At 35.6% G+C, this 23,101-nt stretch overlaps 1 long non-coding RNA gene across 3 annotated transcripts in view; it reads right to left on the bottom strand.

Annotated features, from left to right (window-relative positions):
• The window catches only part of LOC144374490 (uncharacterized), a 28,411-nt gene extending 5,674 nt beyond the window's left edge, over window positions 1-22,737 (bottom strand). The window contains exons 1-6 of one of the 3 annotated variants that reach the window (XR_013433868.1): window positions 18,744-22,737; window positions 14,843-14,905; window positions 10,648-10,716; window positions 9,802-9,846; window positions 8,173-8,218; window positions 7,051-7,128 (exon numbers count right to left, since the gene is read on the bottom strand). This is a non-coding gene — a long non-coding RNA (uncharacterized LOC144374490). Of the gene's footprint in view, window positions 1-7,050; window positions 7,129-8,172; window positions 8,219-9,801; window positions 9,847-10,647; window positions 10,717-14,842; window positions 17,298-18,743 lie in introns of those variants that run through there. The other 2 variants (XR_013433866.1, XR_013433867.1) reach the window with 2 other exon arrangements.
• Window positions 22,738-23,101: the final 364 nt, after the last annotated feature.

The following is a 23,101-nucleotide window of genomic DNA, read 5'->3' as shown; positions in this document are numbered from 1 at the left end:
CACTTTAATGAAACCAGAGAGGGGAGAACATTTTCCATTAAGGGCGTTGGTCATAGAGAAACTATCTGATTACATGTAAACTTGTGGATATCAGATTAACACCATCTCTTTGTTTTCCATTACTCTGTTCCAATCTCTGACTCAAGGTGTTGTTGTTTTTATTGTTGTTGTAAAAAAAATTAAAAAGTAAATCTTACTTCAATCACTTGAGTCTTTCATGACATGGTACTATCATTCCTTAGAAAACAATGTTTATACATGTGTACACCTGGTTAAAATTTTTATTCTAGGATAAAAGTAATCATGGTTATTATAACTTCAGAGAAATAAGTAGGAAAAAAACACTAAGCAATTCTAAGACAACAGACAAAATGGACACAAACTGATTAAAAAAAAAGTAAAGATTTTGGAGGAGATCGAGCAAGGTGAAGCCATTCAATAGTTTCTGAAGACAGTCATATGACAGTCTTCTGTAGGGTATATATATATCCTTATAAATAAGGGTCCAGAATTTAATAACAGCATACCTGTGTAATGTAAGGTAACACATACTTTCTTTCTTTCCTTTTTTTTTCCTTTGGTACTGGGGATTAAAACCACAGGCGCTTTATCTACCACTGAGCTCATCGTTAGCCCCTTTAATTTTTTTGAGACAGCATCTCACTACATTTCTTAGGGTCTCACTAAGTTGTTGAGGATGATCTAGAACTTGTGATCCTCCTGCCTCAATCTTCTGAAGTTTCTGGAATTTCAGGCATGTGCCACAGTACCCAGCCAACATACTTTATACTTAAGGGATTTACCTAGAACAAGAATTGGATTTACATTTATAGAAAGCTTCTTCACTTGTATAGTGCTGCAGTCCGGCTGCAGCAATAAAGATGAGTCATTTAAACAAGGCTATTAGAAAATTACAGAACAGAAATAATTTCTTTATCATTGCCTTCCAATATTTTTAACTGGAAAGCAGAGTCCCAAAAACTTACAAAGGGAAGAACGTTTATAATGTGAACTCAGATTTTCCAACATGGGGCCATGTATGAATTCACTTTTTCATCTAAATAAACACAAGGCTAATATGTCCATTTAAAAAAAAATTTAAGGATAACAACATGTTTTACAATGAACAAGTAACAAAGGACATTATTAATGGTAATTGAACTAACAGATGGGATGTACATGATTTCCTTGTAAGACCTAAAAACTCAGCTAACTTCACAAGCACCTTACATTGATCACCTTTTGGAAGTACCAGCATGTACACCCACAGAAAAGTCATAAAGATGGTTGCTTGTTTGGATGTCTTATATCTGAATCCTCTAAGTTAAAGCTACATAAACCTAGCAGGGGTCTCTCTCAAACTCCAGTAATAATGTAAAACACCCAAAAAACAAAAAACAAAAAAAACCCAGAATTTGTGGCAGTGGTGGAGAAAGATATGACTTTCTTCAGAGACACATGAAGAACAAGGAAGGCGAGGCTTAGAGCAACTGCAGATGGGGGAAGCCTAGCAGGCTGCATTGTGGCTTATTTCCTGAGACGCTTCCATGAACTCCCTATTTTTTTCATTTCTCATAATGATAATGATGCTAACTTAAAATATCTCATGATTTACACTAAAGAACAAGGTTATTTTAGAAGGTGATGAGAATTTGTTAAAACCTGAATCAGGAAACAGGTTTTATTGCAAATGGTGAAAATTCAACTACCTTAAATAAAAATAAAGAACTTAGATCAATGTTTATATATAAATAACAATTTTCTTTTCATAGACCAATGCAATTTAATAGTCTTTCTAACAGGGTATAAGAGAGTAATGCACAAAATAATAACAGTACTGAACAGGTTCAGTACTAGGAAGAGGGACAGAGTAAAACACCCTAAAAAGAAATTTGGAGTAGTCCTGGGCAGAGAAGGGAAAAATAAAATAGAAATAGGCTCTTTTTGATTTTGTCTTGTGTCAAAAGAAAAAATAATGAAATCTCTCAGGTTTTTATTTCACTCCACAATTTCAGTTCCAGTTAAAATGATACAGAAGTACTTTGTTATAGGGGTTGAAAGCTTTTCATTTGACTATAAATGAGAATTATAAACATCAAATCCAGAACACCAAATATCTCAGGCATACTGTATGTATAGGGTTTCAACTATATTGGGTAATGTTGTCTCTCTTAAATTGGGTTCTGGACCCACAGAAGTTTATACTATTTTTGATAATTTTTCATATTCTGATATTTTATAGAATATTTTTCAATAGAAGCAATATAAAATTTTATATTTCCTCACATGATATTATTATAACTGTAATATAGTCCTCTTTATCTAATTATCCTAGAGATTTTTGGCAAACATTTTGTAGAAGGAAATAATTATATCTATAAAACTATAAACATCCATTACTAGTTAGAAAAATCAGAAGAATAAATGTCTACCAACTCTTCTAAATCCAATAGCTGTCTAACTGAATTGATTTTATTAGGGGCTCTTAATCCACCAGAGTACTATGTTTGGAAAACCAATAAATAGTTTTGAAGTGAAAAAAAATAATTATATTCTATTTACAAGCATAACACATGGTTGCCCTAACAACCTCATAAGGATAATAAATCTTAAGGTTTGAACTTCAGCATGATAATATTGAATTCATATGCTTATAGTCACACTGAACTTGAGTTAAGAAAAAGAAACAGAGCACATAACCTTTTATATCAAAAAGCAGGTGTCTGCGCCTACTAGAAGAGAAAGTAGGCCCCAAACTCCATTAGTCAGCGTAGGAACCAATTCCTCAACAAGACTCCTAAACTGCAAGAAGTAAAATCAAGAATCAATAAATGGGATAGAATCAAACTGAAAATCTTCTCCACAGCAAAGGAATCAATCAAGAACATGAAGAGAGAGCCTGTAGAATCAGAGAAAATCTTTGCCACATGCCTCAGATAGAGCATTAATCTCCAGGATATATAAAGAACTCAAAAAACTTGCAACAACAACAACAACAGCAACAAAACCCCACAGACAACCCAATCAATAAATGGGCAAGGGCACTGCATAGGCACTTCACAGAAGAAGAAATACTATTGGCCAACAAATATATGGAAAATGTTCAACACCTCTAGCAGTTAGAGAAATGTAAATTAAAACTGCACTGAGAGTTCATCTCACTCCAGGCAGAATGGCAGTTATCAAGAATACATGTAACCATAAGTGTTGGTGAGGATGTGGGTAAAAAAGCACACTCATACATTTTTGGTGGGACTACAAATTGGTGCAACCACTCTGAAAAGCAGTATGAAGATTCCTCAGAAAACTTGGAATGAAATCACTATTTGACCCAGTTATCCCACTCCTTGGTTTATATCCAAAGGATTTAAAATCAGCATACTAAAGTGACACAGCCACATCAATGTTTATAGCAGCTCAATTCACAATAGCTAATCTATGGAACCAACCTAGGTGCCCTTCAACACATGAATGGATAAAGAAAATGTAGTATATATACACAATGAAATAATATTTAGCCATAAAGAAGAATGAAATCATGGCATTTGCAGTTAAATGAATGGAACTGGAGACTATCATGCTAAGTGAAATAAGCCAATCCCCCCAAAAGCAAAGGCTGATTGTTCTCTCTGGTATAAGGATGCTAATTCATGTTAGGAGCAGGGCAGGGAAGAATGGAAGTTCACTGGATTAGACAAAGCAGAATGAAGGGAATAGGGGGAATTGGGAATAGGAAAGACAGTAGAATGAATCCAACATAACTTTCCTATGTTCATATGAGAATACACGACTAGTATAATTCCATATCATGTACAACCACAAGAATTGGAAGTTATACTCCATGCTTGTATAGTACATCAAAATACATTCTACTGTCATGTATAACTAAAAAGACCAAAAAATTAAAAAAAAATAATCTGAAGTTTATATTCACATCCATGACAAAGGGAAACAGAAGACATTTTCCAGTTTCAGCCTGCATTTCTCTGGAGTGCACTGTTTATGAAAATTTTTAAAAAATGAGCACAAAAAAGAATAAAGAGCAGGTATCAGATTTTTAAAAAAGGACAGTGATTTTAGGTACATCAATAAAGTGTTCAGGAGCTTCTAAAAACAACCTGAGATAATATTATATTTCATGGACTCCTAGCAAAGTATCTATTCCAAAGATATCCTCATTTTTCAGATAAGATCAATGAAGCACAGATACAATGATTTCCCCCAAATGACCCTGCTCATTAGTAGTAGAGGGAAGACTGAAACAAATATTTCCACTTTAGGCTAAGAGTAGCTAAAAGCCAGACCCTGTTCTTGCAAAGAATGCTTTAAAAATTCTTCCACAATTTTGTGGAAAATGATCAATTACATTGGGACATTTTGTTGAAAAATAAGAGAGCAGATACCTTTTGGTTTGGCGGGTACTGGGAATTGAACTCAGGGGCACTCAATCACTGAGCCACATCCCCAGCCATATTTTGTATTTTATTTAGAGTCAGGGTCTCACTGAGTTTCTTAGCACTTCACTTTTGCTGAGGTTGGCTTTGAAATCACAATCTTTCTGCCTCAGCCTCTCGAGCCACTGGGATTACAGGAGTGCACCACCACACTCAATGAGGGCAGATACTTCTTATAGGTGGAGGTAGAAATTATCTTGTCCTTGGAATTAGTTTAAGAGAAATGTACAGCATTGCTGATAAATTAAGTTTTAAAAGTGTCCCTATATTTTGATGTATAAGTTAAGATTTTGAAAACATAGTAGGTACACTAGAAATTTGTGTATTCTCTTTCTATCCATAAGCAGTTATTGGCTTAAGAGGAAAAGGGAACAGTTCTGGTTCTAAAACTTAACCATAACACTGAGGCCACTGGTTCTAAAATTTAGCCATAACACTGAGGCCACTGCTTATGTGTAAGCCACTTATATTGGAGAAAACCAGTCACATTGTTGCCTGAATACACTGTCTGAGCAAGGTTTCTCCAGCCAAGAAACATGCTTCTCTTTGCATTTAGGAGGAGAGAGAGAGAGAGAGAGAGAGAGAGAGAGAGAGAGAGAGAGAGGGAGGGAGGGAGGGGGAGGGGAGGGAGAAAAAGGGAGGGAGGGAGGGAGGGCGAGGAAATAAGGGAAGGGAGGAGGTAACTAGAAAAAAATGGCTGAGCTGAAGACAGATTTTGTACACATTAATAATAAATACTTTACTGGTTAAAAATAGTGGTAGTAAAAAAGGACACGTAGAAGTGTAAATCTACCAAAGTTAGATCACATTAGTGAGGCTGAAAAAATGATTTAAAGAGGTATAAAATGGAAAAATATTTAAAATTAGTTTGTCTTTCAAACTAAAAAAGGAACTTGTACATAAAAAGTACACATACTCATTTAACCACTAAACCTCAATAGAAAACATGACCAACAGATTAGTCCACTTGGAAGACAGGACCTCAGACAATGAAGACAAAATATATAATCTCAAAAAGAATGTATATCACACAGTGAAGATGGTAAGAAGCCATGAGCAGAACATTCAAGAAATATGGGATAACATAAAAAGACCAAATTTAAGAGTTATTGTGATAAAGGCATAGAGAGTTCCAAACCAAAGGGATGAACAATCTATTCAATGAAATAATAGCAGAAAATTTTCCAAACACGAAGAATGAATTGCAAAACCAAATAGTATAAGAGACTTATAGGACACCAGATGTACAAAATCACAACAGATCCACACCAAGGCACATTATAATGAAAATGTCTAGCATACAGAATAAGGAGAGAATTTTAAAAGCCACAAGAGAAAAAAATCAGATTACATATAGAGGGAAATAGTTTGGATTAGAAGGGCAAGGAGGCACTAGCAGGAAGATGTATTGGTCAAGGGTTTGTTATGGTGTTAGGTATGCAGTAAACAGGATGTGGACCTCCTTGGGAATGGAGAAGATGGAAAACAGAATGGATGAAGGACTAAGACTAGTGTAAAAATGGCTCTAAATCTTCTACTCCACGAAATACAAAGACTCATGGTGTCATTAACAGAAACTGGTTAGTCAAGAAAGGGGATCATTTGGTAGGTGGGCAGAGTAACCAGCACAATCATGGGCATTGGTGGAAATCGATGGGCAATGGTGCACCTATAGGGAACTGGTCTTACAAGTACACCAAGATCAGATCCCAAAATGACAGAATTGGAATCCTGATGTGAGGAACACAGAGGGAGTCATTAAGAAAATATCAGATACTTCAGAATATCAAAAACTGGGGTGTGGACAGAGAAATTGGACACACCAACACAGAACAGTACCATGAAGGAAAATGGAAGTAGAGTCTGAAGAAAAAGAATTTTAAAAGGAAGGTGGTTTGGTACAAATGTCACAGAAATGTCAAGAATGACAAATATGATGGGCTTTATCTAGAGGTCACCATTGATCTTTGTAAGAGAAGTTGCAACAGAATGACAGGGACTCAAGTGAAAGAGTCTAAATCTGAAGAGGAGGAGTAAGAAGCAAAGGTGGTGGAGCCATCTAGTTTATTTTTGACTTAATGGAAGGAAAAGAATTGAATGGTAGCAGTTGTAAGAAATACTTACAGGGGGGTTATGCGGTGCTAAGCACTGTTTTAAGCATAGGCTATGTAGGTCATTTGCTCTGTTCAGGAACCCTATGAAGCAGATATCAACTCATTTTATAGATGGGAAAACCAAGGCACAGGGAAATGAAATAACTTGTTCTAGGTCATGCATTTAGTAAATAAGAGCCACAGAGCGCCCTCTTTAAGCAAAGAAGTAAAAGTCAACCAAATTAACACAAATTTTATACTTGATAAGGCTTAGGAATGTCTGAAGGTAGAAGGAAAAAAAAAGAGAAAGAGATTTCAAATTCCTATGAAGTGAAGATTACTGGGGCCAGATACAGGAATGGGCTCAAGATGACAGGGAGCAGGTGTTCTTCAAGGAATGGAGTGCTCTAAGATTAAAGGGGTATGGGAGCTCATGCTGGCATGTGCTATATGGCACCCATCATTGTTCTCCTTGTGTCTCAGGGCAGGGAGCAGTCACTTGCCTGTAAGGCTTCATGGAGGTTGCCATTGTAGTCTATGATTTCAGTGGCTCCTTGATCTCCTTTTTGCCCAGGTGGACCCTATAACAAAAATGAATTGAGGAAAAACCATGGGAGTTAGGCTGGTGTATAACAGGAGTATAGAAAACACAGAAGCAAGGCTGGGGTTGTGGCTCAGTGGTAGAATGCTTGCCTAGCACATATGAGGGCCTGGGTTCGATCCTCAGCACCACATAAATATAAATAAAATAAAGGTATTTCATCCAACTAAAACTAAAAAATAAATATTAAAAAAAACACAGAAGCAATATCTTGTGACTCTCTCTGACCATTGCTTCCTTGCCAGGACCCAAGTACAAACCACTTCTAACTTCTTGTCTGTGGTAGGTAAAAGATTTTTGAAAGACCTATGATTTAAACTCTGAAATCATTTTCTGAACATTATAAAATACAGGCTAATCTGATGTGATTTACAAAATTTTATTAGCTTTATTCACATTTATTTAAAAAACTCCTATCTGCTTTCCACTCATCTATACCTGATAGATTATACCTTCTCATTCCTTAAGAAGATAGAATAATGTTCTATAGGAAATGCTTGGCTTTCCTAGTGGGAATAGAATCCCATCAAAACGAAGCCAAATAAGGAACAAAAAGAGATTTCTACTTGACTCATTATATCTGCTACATAATTTCCATTAGTCATGTCCTAATTCCCTGCCTGTTTTAAAAAATACTCTAAACAAATGGGCTATTGCTCTCTTTATGATCAGGTTAATTGAAACATGGGAAATTCTATTAGCTGTATAGCTGTGGGCTTGCTATTACTCCTTTGGCAGAGGGAAAGTGTTTTCCACCTTCTCAATAAAGCTTATTGCAACATGCTAGAATGCCCACACTCACTGCTTGTGCTAGAATGTCCACACTCATTGCTCCTGGAAACAAAAGTCAAAAATAAAGATAAGGGGGCATGGAAGGCAGCAGGAATATTTAGAGTGGCCCTTCTCCAATGCTGTTATTGGGCATTATTAGTCCAGATGGCACTCATAAGGTCACATACACACATACTACATCAAGTCTGAGTTTGTAGGGGACAAAAAAGTTGATATGAGAGGGTTCACTTACCCTTGGTTCCAGAGCTCCAGAGTCTCCTTTGTCACCACGGTCACCCCTTCCCAATTAAAAAAGAAAAAAGTTAATTAGTAGTAGGACCAATGGTCTAGAAATTTCTCAAGTCTAAGGATGTATTTATACCATAGTGCATCCCTTTAAATATAAACTTCTGATGTGGAAAACAATAATAATCACCACCAATGCACCAGTGCAAATGCTTTTTTTTTTTTTTTTTAAGATGCACCTTGCAGGGCTGGGGTTGTAGCTCAGTGGCAAACTAATCTTCAGCACCACATAAAAATAAATAAATAAAGATATTGTGTGCATCTACAATTTAAAATATTTTAAAAATGAAAACATGCACCTTACAGGTAATCACAACTTCCCTTTCAGATAATTATTGTCTTGGAACAGTAGTATAGTTTATATAGTAACTCTGCTAGATGGAATCTACATAAACAAAGCAAGTGGTTTCTAAAGCACCCAAAGTCATACTAACTGAGTTATATTCTTTTTAGTTAGAGGGATTTGGAGCAAAGGGGAAAAAAGTCAAACAGTTATGTTGCCTGTTTTCAGAGAAGAAACATATAGATAATTGGGACAGAGAGGAACAGAGAGCTCATTATAGGGAGAATTATCAAGGTAGGGTCACAGACTACACCTCCTTTTGATGGTGGAGATCTAAGGCAAAGTTCATCTGTAGGTATAGGCATTTTAACCCTTGGTGCTGAAGTGGACAGCAGCCAGTGGGAACAGGTTGGCAGGGATGAAGGTCAGGGGCAGGGCAGTGCTTTCTCCCCGTCCCCCTTCAATCCAATATAAAAATCTCTGAAATTTTATTTATGATGTCAGAACTCCACTTGGGAAGACACTATGAATAGTCTAAGCCCTCAAAATTAGTCCAAACTGTAACTTTGGGAAAAACATTTCAAACTGTATGGATTTGAAGGTTCTTGAAAACAGCTTAAATTTAGAGACCTTTTCCTACATGGAATTCAAAACATTTTTGTCTTTCTACCTATCTCTATGAAATGGGTAAGAAAGGTAAGAAAGGAAAAGGATTATAAATTTACCCATCCACATAATGCTAATAACATCATTCATAATAATGTAATTTGCGTGAATGGAGAATTAATAATCTTTAATCCCTGCTTTCTTCATTTTGTACCCATTTTTCCATGTTATCAGCCAGTGGTACTTTAATTAACTGTTAATGATTCTGCCAACAGCACATATATTCTTGCAGACAAGATAAAGAACATGACAAAGAAAAGCAATTTAATTGGTGGGCAAATTTTAATGCAATGAAGGAAGTCACCTTATTTAAAGGCAAATTATAACTTGAATATTTATCATAAATATAGGCAGGAAGTGAAAAGTAAGATTATATGATTAAGTACTTTTCCCCCCAAAGAAGTGCTAAAAATAAAAGAAAATATAACTTATCAAAGAAAGACCTACAGCACAAGAACATACAAAAACAAAAAGATAAAATAATTTTTTGATATTATCATAGGGACAAAATTATTGCAATCTCTGTGTGTGAAATATTTTAATCTAAAACATGATTCTCCATGGAAAAGGCAAAAAGGACAGATCATGAGGTCTCAAGTTACATTAAAATGTTACCCAGTTACTGACCTTGGACCCCTTTGGGCCTCTAGTTCCTGATTCACCTTGTTTCCCCTATGACAGGAAAAGATGAAGATGAAAAGAGAAAATGACAGAGGAGATAAGAACAGGAAAAGGAAATTAGCAGTGACTCAGAATAATGAGGAAACAGGGAAACACTTTATTTTAACAGCCTCAATATGTATATGGCTGGTGAATACAATACTAAGCACACATATTATCACCGTATCATTAGTTCGCTCCCTGGTTTTTCCATCAGCCTTCATTCCATTATTACTCTGAAAACAGCCCTCCCCCATCAGTGGATGGGAAGAGTACTGTAAGTAATTCTCATTAGTCTCAACAATGCTCGTTTGCATAAATTTCCTTTTCATCAGAGAGTAAATCGTTTCCCATAGCTCTCAGATAGGTTATTAAAATAAAGTGTGGCCACATTAGTTTGCAGGAAGTTTAGATGAATCAAGATTGAACAGGTAAACAAATCCTTAGCTCTAATATTTTCAAGGTTTTACACTCCATCAAGTTACCATGGAAATGAGCACAGCACTTACCAACAGAGATTTTTCTCAGTAGGTTTTAATACACATCAAGGGATAACAGGTTAATATGACAGTATTCTCTCTTTACACTTGAATGTGTCATTAAATTTGTTCACTGAACTGAACAGAGTAAACAGGAAAAGTTGAATTATAAAATCCCTTTTGAAAACAAGCAATCAGTATACATTTCAATATGTTATTTCTAATTTTAGCTGTTTTAATACCTGTTGAGGAATTTTCTACAAAATGTTCTACAGGCAAGTGGCAGGCATTCCTAAATCAAAGAGTATTCTCTTTCAATGTAAGCATAACTGACCTTTGGTCCAGGGGCTCCAGGATCCCCTCGCTCACCTCTTCCAGGAGGCCCTGCCTCCCCACGTTCACCCTGTAACAAATTAGAAGACAGGTAAATGACACGCCCAGATGGGTCAGTGTGGATACTAAATAAATTGAATAAAATAAAAATGAGCAGAGAGTCACCATTTACTTAACTATGTACTCAGCACTGTTCTCATCTCCTAACTGAATTATCTCATTTAATAATAAAAAACAATCTGTGCTGGTTAATTTAAGTGTCTGGATTAAGGAATACCTAGAGATCTGGTAAAGCATTATTTCTGGGTGAGTCTGAGAAGGTTTCCAGAGGAGATTGGCATATAAGTCAGTGGACATAGGGGGAAAGATCTACCTTCCATGTGGATGGCCATCATCAACTTGGCTGGGGGCTAGGCAAAACAAAAAGGCAAAATCTCCCGCTACCAATCCTAGACCAAGGACACCCTTCTTTTCTTGCCCTTGGACATCAGAACTCCAGAGTTCAGCCTTCAGACTCCAGGGTATGTACCAATATTCTCTGTGTTCTCAGGCCTGGAGCCTTAAAGAATCAAACAGTCAGCTGCCCTGGTTCTGGACTTGGACTGGGTCACAAGAATTGGCCTTTCTGGACTCCCTCCTGCCTGCTGATGGCCTATTGTGGGACTTCTTAGCCTCCTTATTACAGTAGTCCATTCCCCTAATAAATTCCTATCCCTCCATCTATCTTGGTTCTGTCTCTCAGGAGAACTCCAAACTAACATACAATTATGCAGCATTTCCATTACATAATCAAATGGCTAGGCAAATGCCTGTCAGATGACTATGTTGTTAAATAGAAAGCCCTTTAAAGGGAATTGATAAAAGCTATCATCTATCTCAAGACAGGAATTGACATTAATTCTCATTCTGCAGTCACTTTTTAAGTATTATTGTCAAGAAGCATGACATAGTGGTTATTTCTCAGGCTTTGTAACATGCAAGATTTTAATTCTCTGTCATTTGCCAACTTGGTGTTCTGGGACAAGGTTGTTAAATTCTTCAGGCCTCAGTTACCATGATCTCAAAATTTCAGAATGGTGTAAGACAGAAGAATTTTAGCTTTTTCAAATATTAGTAGCTCTGTGAAGTCTAAAGATGCTTATTGTCCTCTAGGAGCCAGTGACCTAATTAGACAAGATCCACAAGAACAAACCCATTAATAATTAAGGAGTAATACAAGGCTCTATGTGACAGAAGAGGAAACATCACTGAACCTTAGTTGACTGGCTCTCTGGAGGTAAGACTCAAATCACATCCTAAAGGGTCAATAGGGCTTACTCTATAACCACTGATGAGGTCAGGAACTGCACAAAATACTTTACATGCATTAACCTGTTTAATTCTCAAGACAAACAAGACAGATAGATATTCACATTCTACAAAGAAACAAAAAATGAGAGCTGTTGCCCAAAGTAATAAAGCTGTTAAAGAAGAAGAGCTGAAATTTAAAACTGATTACGCTCAATCTTCAATTTTTGCATAATTGTATACCAATTTTTGTATATTCTCTAATCATTTTCATAAGATAAATTACTAGTTGGGGAAATCCTGGGTTAAAAATATGAATGTTTTTAAGTCTTGCCAAAGATGGTGCCATTTTATGTTTGCTAGAGACTGTTTTGTTTCCTACAAGATGGGTAGAATTTCAATAATCAGACTTGGAATTCAGAGAGTGGATGGTGTGTTATGGAAGAGTTGCCTTCCTCACTGAAGAAACTGATTCATTTTGGAAAGGATAAGAAAGAAGGATTGGATTCAGGATGAGTAACACAGGGCTTCAAATTCAGAAATCCTTTTCTGCATCATGCCCACTTTGGGAAGCCTTTGTGGTTTTGCAGGTGATGTGGGGCAGGAATGCAAGACTCAGTAGGTGTCTGAGCAGCAACAGAGGAGGGTGTGAAGATGGGAGGCTGAGAAAAAGGCCGGGGGCTTGCCTGGACACAGAAGATACCAAAGATGGTTCAGAAGCCAAGGGACTTCCTTCTGTTTTTCTCTTTTTGATCCCTCTGTAATAGAGTGAGACTGAAGGACTTCTCTTAGCATATGGAATTTTTATTTTTTTAAATGACAGTATTTGATATTTCTCAATATTTTACTTTAAAAATTACAGAATAACCCTTTAAAAATTAACTATAAGATTATCTTATGGAAAAATAAAAACCTAAAAAAAATCAATGCATTTGCAGTTTCCTATGGTAGCGAAGCCTACATATCTTTACATGGAATCACTTTTTTTTTTCTTTTTTTTCTTTTTTAAATCACAATGCCCCTAACTAGTTTCCCATCATTGCCTGAAATACTATTTGTTTGTTTATTTCTTTTTCTCCTTCTGCCCCCTTCCTCACCCACAGTGGATGCAAGCTTTAGGAGGGGAGAGAATGTTTTTGTTGCATTGACTCCTCTTTCTCAATACCAAAAAAACAAACAAACAAAAAATTCTGGAAAAACTTCACTGACTTAATAAATACACGATCTTACTCAGAGTATTCTAAAATAGTCACTATGATTTCTCTTTGCTGGTGTTTGGAGTAAAAAATCCGATCTTATTTTATTTTTTAAGTCTGAATCCAGACTGGCTGTAAGAGTAGAAAAGAGTACTGTTGGATTGAGATTTTAACATAATCATGACTCTTACCCTTGATATTGAGCTCAAGACAGGTATTTCAGTTGTCAATTAACTTCAAAATATTTCTAATGAAAGAAATTTCCTATCCACAGCTCTGCTTGTGAACCCAAACAAGGACAGCACATTCTTTTACTTGGGGTTCAGAGTAGTATCTGTCATGAAGTATATGGTCTATAGAATCATGCTAGGTTCTTAATGTCTGGATCTTTTTTTTTAAAATTTGAAACTGTAGAGTAATTTATGATCAGTTAAGTAAAGAAGAGATACTTAGAGATCGACTCCACTCTCTACTGCCTGGGTTTCTTTAATTTTCTCATGTATATAAACAAAGTGCACCAGCACTTACAGATGCAGTCCATTCTGGTTTTCTCCTACAGTGACCAGCCCTCCTCTGTGTGTGTCCTGCTCATCTTCAAGGCTGCTTCCTTTCCTCCCCTAACACACAGCAGTTCTTAGATCAAAAGGGAATGCTTATTATTCTCTTGCTTTCTCTCTTTTTCTTCAGAAAGGCTTTTCTTGTGTGAATCTGTTCAGGCTAAAACAGGCATTCCTCATACTTCACTAATAAGCCTTACAGCTCATTATGTGGCAAAAAAAAATTTCTTAAGAAAATAACAATTTTGCATAATTCCACTGAGTTTCAGACCCCCTTTGGCCACATATAGTTTCCATGTATGAGGATTAGAGTTATTTTTACTTGACCAGCGGAAATGAGGACTAGTCCTGTCAGAACAGACCATGAACATATTTCTTTAACTCTTGGAAATCATCCCTGTCTTACTTCTGGGGAACACAATATTCATTGAGGCAAAGACTATATAAAAGTGGTATAAAAATAAAAGAATGTAGTTTGATGTCATTTCCCACCTCCCTTTTGATTCATGGGTCTGTCATGAGTCCAGTTCTATCATCAGAGCTGAACTTTTTTTCATGTCTTACTGGGTAGATAAAGAGAATCCTGGGTCTGATTGTCTCTGCAGCACCATATAAACCTTTTGATTTTTAGAGTCCTGTCTATGGATGCCATGTCAAGGAGCATGAGATGGTTTTCATTACAGAATATTTCTGCAGTTATCATTCAGGGTGGAGCCTTTTGGAAAAAAAGCACTTAGAAATCTATATGACATCTGTACTTGCCTCTGAAATCTAGGGAGTGATGGGAATAGTAATAATGTTTGATTTACAAGTGTATCCTAAAGTGGGTGATAAGCAGCAGGAGTTAATGAGTTATCTCCCTCCTCTTCACAGTTCCTCTACTGTTCCATAAGGCCAGAAGGTTAATAGCATCATAACAATTTAGGAGGGATCTGGAGGACAAGTTAACAATACATTCCATAAGTCTGTTGTCTTGCTTAAGGGTTACTAGAATTAACTTTCCTTTGCTCTATTTAGTAATGGTGATCTCTCTAGAAGTGCCATTAATGGCACATTAGACTGCTTTATTTCTTAAGACAGAAATATCTGGTCACCTCTTTCAACAAGTATGACAAAAATTTAAAAAAAAAGCAGCAGAAGAAAAGACTCCACTTACTTTTGTTCCTGGTAATCCTGGTAAGCCTGGTTCCCCCTGAGGACCAATGAAACCTGGTTCTCCCTTTGAAAAGATGGGCATACAAGATCATTGTTAATTTGACAGTAAATAAAGCTAAATTCATTTCCTCCCTTTGGTATCCTTGAAAGTATACCACAGTTTTGCTGAGATAAAGTTATTGTCTATAAAATTAATCAGAACTGGTTTTAATCTAATGAAAACTCTTTGAGAAATACTCTGGAAAATTAGATCAATTGTTTCACCTTTTATTTTCCCTCATCTGTTTTCCAATGTTTTTTTTTTTTTTTAAATCACTTACCAAATTAAGACCTGTTGTGATTCGGTGGATGTGGTAGGTGTCCTCTAAGATGGGCTTCAGTGATCCCACTCCTGTGTATCTGCCCTTGTGTAATTCCCTCCCCTTGAGTATGACCAGATTTACTGACTCACAGCTATGAACATGAAGAAGTGATGGGATAGTATAAGCTGTAAAAAGACAGAGGTGGCTTCCACTTGGGGAACCTCTCTTGTTTTTTCTCACTTGGATCTCTTGCTTTGGGGAAGGAAGCTACCTTATTGTGAGCAGCCCTTTAGAGAGGCCCACACTATAGAATGACACCAGCCAACAACCACACATGCGAATTTGGTCGAGGATGCCCCAGCCTTGTAGAATATTCTGTAAGACACAGTCTTGCTGACTACTTCACTGCAACTTCACAGTGAGCCAAAGGCATCTAGCCATTCTGTGCTTGAATTATAGTCCCTCAGAAACTGTGAGATAATTAATATACATTGTTTTAAAGTACTAAATTTTAGGGTAAGAAGGTAGGCAGCAATAGATAACTGTCATGATATATATAGCTAGGGAAGAGACTCAGGAATGGAGAGCATGAAAGATAAAAATCTTCCTTGTCATAGCTACAGAATCATTATTTCCATCATCTGTAGAAACTCCAGTTGTGGTGTAATTGGACCTACATTTAGTCCTGGTCCCCAACTCTTGGCACAGATCTCTTAAATATTCTGTGAATATTTAAGAATATTCTGTGGATATTCTTAATGATAGAGGCAAGGGACATTTGTTACACTTAACAGTCTCTTCCAACTATACCTGATTTTATGCAAATGAGATGACTCTTGTTGGGCCTTTAATTAGCTTCAAGATGGAGATTTGACTGCCAGAGGAACCAACCCTGTGATTAGAGGGTTGGAACTTACTGCTGTACCTCCTGATCTCCATCAGGGGCAGATGTCTGGAGATTGAGTTTAATCACCAAAGGCCAGTGACTTCATAGATCATGCCCATTTAATGGAAGCTCATTAAAACCCCCAAACAGCAGGGACCTAAGAGCTTCCAAGCTGGTGAACACATTTAATGCCAGGAGGGTAGACCATTCCAACTCCACAGGGAAGAGGCTTTTTGAGCTCAGGACTCTTCTAGACCTTGCTTCTGTACTATTCACCTGGCTATTCCTTTTACCCTTTATAATAAACTGAAATAGTAAGTATAGCATTTTCCCCAGTTCTGTGAGTCATTCTAGCAAATTAGCAAAACTGAATGGGGTATTGTGAGAACCTGTAAGTTTGCAGTAAGTCAGATGTAAGTGCCAGTAACCTGGGGATTTCATACCTGTTACTGGCAAAGGGAAATGAGGTCACTCTTGTGGGACTGAGTCCTTAGATGTGTGGGGTCTGGTACTAATTAGAGTATTGTCAAAATAGGATCAAATTGTTCATGTCAGAAAGCTGGAAAACTGGTGTTGGAAAAGACACCACATATTTGGTGTCAAAAATGAGAAGAAGAACAATAACAAAAACCTGAACCAGTATTCACATTGTCTTGAATAAATATTAAGTTTTATTTTCTTTTTAACTATGAAAGCTCAAGGTCCAACTACCTAAAACCTATACCAAAAATTTCAAGCAAACCTATAATGGCTTTGTTCCCATATTTACTCCCTGCCCCTTGGATTAGTTCTGGAATAGTTGTTCATGTTGTTTGATACACTTGATGTTTTCCTAATGCAGCAATATTTCAACCTTGATCTTATGATACTTGGAGCTAAGCATAAAAGTACTGAGAGGATGTTCTAGAAGACATGTTAAAATGTTATGTAATATATTTCAAACAAGTAAATTTTAAAATCTACTGTGCAAAATGTGGGGTACTGGGTGGGGAACAAAGGCTATCATGCCACAAAATGCATGCTGATACACAGCTCAAACAGATTTATTCTGACCTAGGTGCTCCTAGTACTAATCTAAGAAAATTAGGTGGAACACTAATGTTTTAGGTTTATTGCCTACAAACCTTTTACAACTACTCTACGTATCCCATTGTCTTCCATCTAATGGAATGGAGAACTAGAACAAATCATTTTGGGTGGATCTCTTCATAGTTCAAAATAAAAATATAAACTCTATTCAGAAAAAAATAAATGATTACCATTATACTTCTATTAAGAGAGTTTAACTTATTTCACAAACAAAAAACAATACATGCATTTAAAAGTAAAATATTTCTAATAAAATGATATGTACAAATAAATATTCCCTCGTTTTCTAAAAAAAATGCTCACTGAAGTCCACAATAAATTCATTAATAAAGACTTACTGTCATGAACATGTGATACAATCTAATAGGTTGAAAATTATACACTCTAATAGGTTGAAAATTTCAGATTAGAAGGGAACCTTACATATCTTCAAGGAGAAATAAAATGATCTGTTTAGCATATCAAATAGTTGTAGCCCCCTTAACACATACTAATAGAAAAGAAGAAGAAAAGTAAATGCTGTGGAAACATATTTCTCATTTAGGTTAGTGTTTAGTTTATAAAAAGATGAAGCATGCAGTTACATAATTCACAAATAAGTAAGGCTTTGTGACCTCAGTGTTCTGAGACAAGTGTTTTTTCATCATTTTTGGAAACAGAACATATATTAAATTTTTCTTAGAATATAAAAAATTCCTATAAATAGAATGTTCAGGAGTAAATTTTTATTTCAAGATATAAAATTAGATGCATTTGATAGTACTGACGATTTTATCACTATTAATATTTGCTAATTTTATAGGCTTTGATTATGACCATTTTTATCTGATTATTCCATATTGATATATTCTGAGATTCATATTCTTATATTACTTTATTCAAGGAGTCAAATAGCATACTTTTAGGATCTCAGTTTTAAGTTCAGTTATTTCCGGAGCTTTAAGTCACTTTAAGGACATACCCTCCATTTTCTCTGTGTCTTGGGGGGACAGGAAGGAGCTAATTATTGGTATCTTTTTCTCTCTCAGGCTTCAAAAACAGTTATTAATGTAAACATGGCATGAGTATGTCTACTTGTGATCTTGAGACATTTGGACTATTTCTTACCTCCCTAAACTTATAGCAGAGGTTCTCAAAGTATGCTCTGGACCTTTTCAGGGAATCCTAAAGGTCAAACTATTTTCATAATAGTACAAAGACATTATTTGCTTTTCTATTTTCATTCCCTTATGAATGCAAATTATGAAAATTTCATGATATGGTTTTATATTTTATACTGCACTTAATGTTTAAGAAACTGTCACTATGGAGTTTGGGAGTAGCAAAGAATATCAACAGTAATCTAATAGGCTATTGAAATAACCTTCTTGTGTCCAATTACATATCACTATGAGGCTGTTTTTTCTTCATATACATCAGCCAGAACAGCTAACTGAACAGACTGACTGTAGAAGCAGATGTGAGATTCCATTAAGCCAGACAGTCCCCCTCAAAAAAAAGCATACCAACATTATTCTCCTTAAGAAACATTTTTCAGTCTCATTTTGAAAAATTCTGCTATATTTAATAAAATGTTATTTAATATAATAAAATTTTCTAACAGAAATTCAATAAATAAAACCTACCTAAACAAAAGCTCTTTAGCAGAGTACAGGGGTTCTCAGACTGAGTGTTTGAGAACTGTAGGTGCAGAAGTGGAGCGTAGAGATGAAGTCTGACGTTTGCAAACTGGAGTCTTTGAAGCGAAGAAATGGAAGATTCTGGCTTCACCAAAGGGTGCTTAGTCAAGACTTAATGTAGGATAATGTGAGCACAACACAGCATCCTCCCCAGAATAAAGTGCACATCATATACCTATTATTTTTTTTTCTTTATGGGCTCAAATATGTTAGTTATCATTAATATTAGCTAATATTCCAACATTTATGTATCCTAACTGGTACATCACCTAAAAGTAATCTCTTAACACCTTCAACCATACTAGGAACATGCTCAATACCTCTTCGATTTCTTTCAAGAAGTAATCCTAAATTTTCTCATGTGAACATACCATTTTATGAGACAGAACCCACCTGCCAAGGCATTTAAGATTGCAAAACCAAAAGAAGTTTAAAACATATCAGAACCATGTAAGGTAGAAGAGACAGGATTACTAAGAGTGAGTTGTCTTTCTTTTAATACAGGAGGATAAGAATCATACCCATTGAATTTCCCTAAATAAATGTAATCCTTTCAAACAAATCTTGTTCCTTTGTGGAGGAGTGATGTATAGTGTAAATGTTCTAGAATTTTCTAAACTCTCTAGAGAAGGACAATGACAATCTAAAATTATGTAAATACTCTCTTGTGATATAAAAATTAAGCAAATGACTCTTCTGCTCTAGTCACAATTCCTAATTTGCAGGATAGACAAAGGAGAAGGTCAGGGGAAAAAATAAGAAGCTGAAATGATTCAAAGTCATAGCACTTTGGAATAATCATATTTAGAGAAAAATCAGACTATACCAGAACAATATTACATACATGTCTGCAGAGCAACAAACAAGAAAAATAACAATTTATACTGGAATATATGATTCTAAAAGCTGTTTTGCATATTTAATCTCATTGAATGAACACAAAATAGAAGAATGCTAAATTGAAACTTATTCACGTGTATTCATCTGAGTAGACAAAGTGGGGAGAATACAACAGAGGAAATTCGAACTATAATGGAATTAAACTCTGACATTACTTTTAATGAAGAAAAATATAAATTAGAGGGTTTTTCAAACTAGGCAATTGCTGAATTAGAAAATCCAATTTCTAATTTCACTTAATCATTTTAGGAATAACATAGGACCTTAAAGTGAAGATCCTCTGAAGAGGACAGGGGCTGGCAATCTTAATTAGGGAAGTATAGACTTAAACAGCAAACAGTAAGCACAACAGCTCGACCATTAAAATAAAACAACTGAACATGATATTTTCTGAAATTATTAATTTTTTAAGTTAATGATCTCTTAGTGCTTTTTCTTTTTAAAAAGAAAATAACAAAAATGTTCAAGATAAATGGGGGAAAGGCAGAGGTTTTAAACATCTGGCCTGTTATGCATACCAGGGTTACAATAAACAGCATCAGAATAAGCAGGGTACCAATTTTTTCAGAGCCTCTTTAATATATTTCCCTCTAGCTTCACACAGAGAGGTATATGTGTTTATAAATAGAAATATGATTACAGACATCATATTTGTTGCACTTTTTTCCATCTTTCTATAAACTCATCCTCTCACATTAGGCAGCATTGGAGGTTTTTACTTTTGCTACTAGTGAGATTAACAAGAGGACGAGGTCTATTCTTACACTGGTGATGCTGACTGCGTGTGGAGGGGAATGGAAGAGTGAAGGAAACCGAATTCAAAGTCTTTGCTTGCAAACTTCACATCCAACTAAAAGGGGAGAGAACAGAAAAAAGAGGGGAGAAGGAAGAGGAGAAGGAGCAGTGGAGGAATGTAGGGAAGGTAGGTGAAAGAGGAGAAGAGGGGGGAGAAGAAGTGGAAAGGAACTTCTCCATCTTAAGGATTTCTGTTCCTCTCTCCATTACCATAACCATGGAATCCAGATTTAATCTGCTTCCTTTTTATGTTGCTGTTTTATGGTCCAGGAAAAGTCCAGTTGAATTTATTCTTGGATCAAACAAAAATATAAACAATATATTATCTAACTCTAAGTAAGCAGAGAACTGATTTAACCAAACTGGGAATAAAAGATATACATTATTTATCAGAACCATTAACACAACTAAAATTTTAATTCCTAAGCCACAATGAACAGATGATACTCTGTTCTGCTACTTCAGCCACATGTTAACAGATAACTAAGTGACTCTCAGAGAATCAGAAATCTCAGTTCTGCTGGTTTTAGTGCAATTGGACTAATATGGCAGGAAATTCCAAATAAAAGAAAATTTGGTCTAACTTTCTGTCTTGTTCTGGATATTGCACCTAATTTCTTCTCGAGTTATTTCATGAGTTTTTATCTATCAATCACTTAAAAAAATAGGTCTCAGTACCAAGATTAGCATACTTCCTTGGGCTGAGCAGGTAGAAAAGATGAATAATGAGGTAGCTATGATTTTGGCATCTAAACTGGTGTTAAGGTAGAGCAGAGGAAATGCTCTTAACTTAGGCTGATGCACAACAGAGGCCTGATAGTCAACTGTTGGGAGTAGCAGCAAGAAATAAGATGATTTGACACAGGGTGTTAATTTGAATCAAGTCTAATTTTAATAGCCAAGATGTGTAAAAATACCAAACCAAGTCTAAAACACAACACAAAACAAAACAACAACCTAAAACATTAGTGAAATTAGAGATGCCTCTTCATGTGACCAATCATGGAAGGCCTATTGGTTTCACACTGGTCTTATCAACTACAGCTAACCAACTGGGCAGCCACTACTTTCACCTTGTAGTATTAAACTCAGTGAATGTAAGTCACAGTAACTAATATGTACCGTATTTTAAAAATTCTATGTCCATACCAAAAAATAGTTTCATTGTGAGTTAGGGTATTTCATTAGGGTATATCTCTATTTCTGTCTCCCTTTTCTTTTATTAGTTGATAATATGTACACATAGAAAGCTACAAGAAGAATTTACCATATCCATCAAAAAATATTATTTTTTAACCTGTCTGAAAAATTCTGTAATATACCAGCTTAAATCAAGTCAGATTTTCCATGATATTTATTATTCCCAAGCAGATCCAACTTTATTTTCATTGCCCAAAAAATAGTCCAACGGGGCTTGACATATATGTACTGAGTTGCCTGGGTGCTAAAAGCATCACCAATAATTTTGATTAATGTGTCTTGACATTGAATGCATTAACCAAACAATAGTCTTCTTGCTTAAAGGCTAATTAGAATTCAAGTCAGCATGATACCTGCTTGTGAGGATTACAGCAATAACATTTGTTGTAATAAGAACCTCTAGGCATCCAGTTGGAGCAATGATTGATTTATAAAATTATTGAGAAAAAAAATGAGGAAGTAGAATCTGTCCTTAAAATACTTATTTCCCTTAAGGATCAAATTTGAGTATAAATTAAAATATCCTGGTGGCTTTGTCAGAAATGAACTATAATAGCATATTTATTTAAAACCCAGAAAATATAACTTTTTGTTTCTTAAAACAGGATTACATCATGAAAGCACATTCAGTGTGTTTAGTGAAGGTTTCATTATGCTGCTAAAAATCTTTGATTTCTGGTTGTATGAGTTTCCTAATTGGACTCTAAATTACTCAACTTCTCAGATGAACTTTGTGCAAGCAGAAAGTAATTGTAAGTAGCAATAACTCAATGTTATTATTTTAACTAGTATTCTTTTTCTTTTTTTTCTCTTCTAGGAATTCACTCCATATCCTATAGAACTTTCAAAATTTTCCTCTGCTATTTTTTAATGTTTTAAAGGAAGGATCCTTGCCTTCAGTGGATTTAGAAAATACATTTCTGTTTAGATTACTGAGCACTATACTTAAGAATGCCAAAGTGAATGTTTCTGCCACCTGTCAAAGTTAGATTTCATATGCTTTCATGTCAAAGTTGATTTCATATGACATGGTATAAAGAGTTAGTGACTGTCTCAGACCCCCCCCCCCCGCCCCCAGTCCTCAAGGTCTTGATCTAAATGTCAAATTGTCACTGATGTGGAAGCCAGAGTAAAACCATCAAGCTTAGAGGGCTGATACACTGTAAAAATTTCATTGCCACTAAATGATTTGTTTTTCTGATTTGATGTCATTTTAAAAAATGTATTATATCTCCCTTGCCATATATATGTATATGTATATGTATATATATATAATTTTCCCCCATAATTGACTTCCTGGGTGAGATAAACTGGTAGTATATGCTGAAAGGAAAAAAGTAAGCATCAAAAATCAGTATTTGTGAACAATACCTTGGGTTGAGCATCACTGAAGTATTTTCATCATTACA

This window comes from Ictidomys tridecemlineatus, unplaced genomic scaffold, assembly GCF_052094955.1.
Source record: "Ictidomys tridecemlineatus isolate mIctTri1 unplaced genomic scaffold, mIctTri1.hap1 Scaffold_722, whole genome shotgun sequence".
In the NCBI taxonomy this organism is placed as follows: Eukaryota; Metazoa; Chordata; class Mammalia; order Rodentia; family Sciuridae; genus Ictidomys; species Ictidomys tridecemlineatus.
This window is presented reverse-complemented; position numbering and strand designations above follow the sequence as displayed.